We start from the raw sequence: 4,231 nt of genomic DNA on the forward strand, positions 1-4,231 counted from the left end.
AAAAAAAATTAAAAAAATGAATGCTGTTCTATTATTTAAATAATATTTATCCTATTTGCTACTACAGCAATTTAGTAGAGATTAAAAGACGGGCTTACTCATGACATCTTGCCCCTGTACAACACTGATAATATCTCATTATTGGAATATCTGAAGTTCATGAGGTTCCCGTTGTGCCAGAAAAATTAGGCTTTTAAATTTATTTTTTTCTATTTTTAGCCTACAACATTAGATCTGAGAAAAACTTTGTGTATTCCCAGTATCCTTGAAACCTAGCATTGATTCAATCTCTGAGAATTAATTCTTTCAGGTATTCATTTCTGGAAAAGAGGAAGTTTTGTTTACTAGGAAGATGTTCCTCTGTTAAGTAATTTTCCTCCACAATCACATAATTTAGGCTTTTTTAAAAAAAAAAGTTCATATCAGCATGTGAACTACTTACCATTCCCTTCCATATCTTGTAATGAATGATGCTTGAATTAAGTCACCTACAGTTAATAAGTTCTCCACTGCAGCTGTGTCCATCCTTTTATTGCAACATCCTAAATGAGCATTTTTCTTTCAACATGGGTGTCCTGGTGTAGAAATCTATCTGGTTTCAATCCTGGTCATTGGAAGTCTCTGTAATATCTAGTAAAGGTCCTTCTTGAATTTTTGTTAGTCTTGTTGTCTTTCATCAAGCAGATTCCTTAAGTTCTTTATACTTTATCCTTATTCTTTTTTTTTTTTTTTTCGAGACAGGGTTTCTCTGTGGCTTTGGAGCCTGTCCTGGCACTAGCTCTGTAGACCAGGCTGGTCTCGAACTCACAGAGATCTACCTGCCTCTGCCTCCCGAGTGCTGGGATTAAAGGCGTCCTTATTCTTTAATATCTTTAATAACTGGTGATAGCTGGAACATTCCTGAAAACAAACAACAGTCATCAGTGATGTGGAATTTTACCTAAAGAATGGAAGCCATGACTATAGACCAATAGAAAAGATACTTGATCTTTATACACTTAAGAGCCCTGGATTATCTATTTCCAGGTTGCATAAAATACATAAACTTCTGTCCCCTTTAAGTCCTTGTTATTTTGGTGATTTCTATTCTTGTGCACTGGCAAATAACAATTCTGTTATTGTTGCCATTCCCCTTGGTAACTAATACTGGGGCTATCCACAACCCTTGACTAAATATAACCATATATAATCCTCCAAAACTAAAGAAAAATTATGTTATGAAAAGATGTATGTGCAAAACATAGATAAAATCAGATGATAAACCATAGAGTTGATAAGTTAAAATAATCATAACGACAGTCATACAATTAGGATACAAAACAGAGCCTGGAAAGATGGATCAAGAGTTAAGAGCACTTGCTTCTCTTGCACAGGCCCTTTGTTGATTTAAAGTGCCCACATCATGCGGATCTCACCTGTCTATAACTCTGTCTCCAGAAGATCTGATGCCTATTCTGGCCTCTGTGGGCGCTGCAACAATGTGCAAATACACACACACACACACACACACACACACACACACACAAATAAATAATAGTATTTTATTTAAAAAGATCAAATTAACAAGGAACAAATGCATTTGTAAAAAAGAATATCCTAACAGAAAGATGAATAAAATAAACAGGTGACTCAAACAAAAGAGATAAAAGGCAATCCACATGCCTGTTAAACATTTGAAAAAATGACAAAAAGATTAGTAGAGAAATGTAATGAAAGTGGTAATGAGATATTCCTATGTGATGTTCCAGAAAGGTTTAAATGATATCAGCTCTGAATCTTTTGGCTGAGAGGCCAGGTCCTAGACCTGGGCATCTCAGCCTCCCAGAAATGGAAGAAATAACCTGATTTTCATAAATAACTCTAATTTTGTTACAGAACTATGAAGGAGTCTAGCGCAGAGACGTGCTATGGATGAGAAAGCCACATCACATAGTGAACAAAGAACACCTTCAAGTTCAAGAAGACAAATTGGTGTTTACACTTAAGCTGTCTAATTTCGGAGGCTGTATTCTTTCTCATAAGGCAGGATAAGTTTTATCCACAGTGACATAGTTTTATTATCCCCCCCCAATAGTGTATTGTACATATTGAGAAATTCTGAGATATGCTCAACACAAAATAGCAGTGATGAAATACATGCCATGCATTGTATAGGTATGGAACAGGAAAAAAATGAATGCTATTTAGAGCAACATCAAATCATAAAGTTTTCTCAATAAAACTGACTCAATAGCTGAGAAAAGATACACATTTGGGGCAAGCTTTGCCTCTTTTGGGATGTGATGAAGCACTGGGAAGTATCTGTGCCTAGGTCACCAGTAAAGGCTAAGCAGGGCTGCTTTGTCTGACTGGCTTGATAGACAGATCTAATGAGAACTTAGTAGTAGTCGCTGTTGATCTCTTTGCTTTCTTATTACAGGAAACACCTTTACTCTGGCCTAGTTCAGAATGCATTCACTGAGAAGAAATGTCAACTAATTTAGATTCATTGCATTTGATCTCTTTTCTAAATCTTGTTGATGAAATCAAGAAACCAGAACCTCAGTCATCACCTTTTCCTCAGCTACATAATTATGTTCATTGACATCAAAGCAAAACACTTTGGGATAGATCCGATGGGCTCAATCTTTTGACTAGGTCTCAGCAAATTCCTTCCACTAGAGAAAACTTTGGCAAAAGAGAGCAAGTCCTGTGCTGATGCATGAGTAATTCAGATTCTGTGCTAATATTTTTCTAATTAGCAGGAAAATATGAGCATTGCAATTATTGACCTGTTTCAAGTAATTTGTAGAGAGGTTGCGATACAAGTCTAGGTGTTTCTGCTCTAGTGGGTGATTTTCCTAAGGATAAATTCTGTGTTAGTTTTCTGCCACTAAGGCAAAATACCTGAGAAATTCAAGGATTTGACTCATAGCAACAGAAAAGTCAGTCCACGGTTAGGAAGTACATTGCCTTTGAGGCCCATAAAGTAGGCAGTCCATCATGGCAGAAATGTGAAACAGAAGAAACATAGCTCAGAGCAGCCAGAAAGCGAAATAAATGGAGGGGCTGGGGGACAAAATGTACCTTTCAAAGAAATGTGGCAATAAGCAGCTTCTTCCTACAAGGATATACCTCCTAAATTTTCTATCATTCCCAGGAAAGTTACGAGTATATAAGTGGATCAACCCTTTCACTGAGGTCAGAGCCTACATGATCCAGTCACCTCCCTAAGGCCCACCTCTGAACACTGCTGCAGGCCTCTAACACATAAGCTTCTGGGATATTAGAGACCTAAAGCAAAACAGATACTTGCCTTATTCCCTGATGTTCATCCTGTGACAAGATAAGATCCAGCTACTCAATAAATGGATCATGAGTTAAGCTGAGACATCAGAGCACATTAACTTTCTAAGAGTTTAGGAATAGGAAAAGGAAACAAAATTAAATTGTAGAAGAGAAGAATTAATGCCATACTTGAAAAGGTTACCATGTTGCTTAGTATGTAGTATGCATTAAATACAAATGCAAATACTGCATATTGGATATGCCTCACAACATACATCAGGTACTTGATATGTACATGTTAAAATTTGAATGTGCTTGTTGGTGTCACACAATGTTTAACAAACTGCTTCACGGAGAGCTGGTTATTCAAAGCGTTGCTCTATAGGTCTAGCTTTAATGGCCTAGTTCAATCGCTAGTGTATAGCTTCATCATGAGAGAAGTCATCCTGTTGAATGACGTTTTTGAGAGATGCTGGGATTGTAAATGAGAAGTTTATAATTGATATTTGCTTCTTTTTTTTAGAACGTCATTATTACACACAATAAAAGGATAAAAGAGACATGTTTGGCAGTCTTAGGCCCTTAATTCTAATTATAGAACATTTTAATAACTCAAATTTAGTGATGTGACTTGCTTTTTAAAAAAATTTGTATACTTTTTTTTTTTTTACGATGCAATAGACATTGGTACAGTCTATTTTGGAAGTCATCTTTTTAAAGCCAAAGGCAAACAGATATTAGTCCATACTGTAACCCATGGCATGAGTTTCCTGTGTCTTTACCTGTTAAAGATAAAGCCAACTATATTGATTTTTAATTTGTAAATGTATAGAATAGGCATAAAAACAACAGAAATTATTCCTTTACATTATATCACTCATTGAAAAACATCTAACAATATCAACCCTTTAGCAGGAATGTAGATTTTTTTGATTTTTTTATTATTTATTTATTAAAGATTTCT

This window comes from Microtus ochrogaster, chromosome 2 (genome assembly GCF_000317375.1).
Source record: "Microtus ochrogaster isolate Prairie Vole_2 chromosome 2, MicOch1.0, whole genome shotgun sequence".
Classification (NCBI taxonomy): Eukaryota; Metazoa; Chordata; class Mammalia; order Rodentia; family Cricetidae; genus Microtus; species Microtus ochrogaster.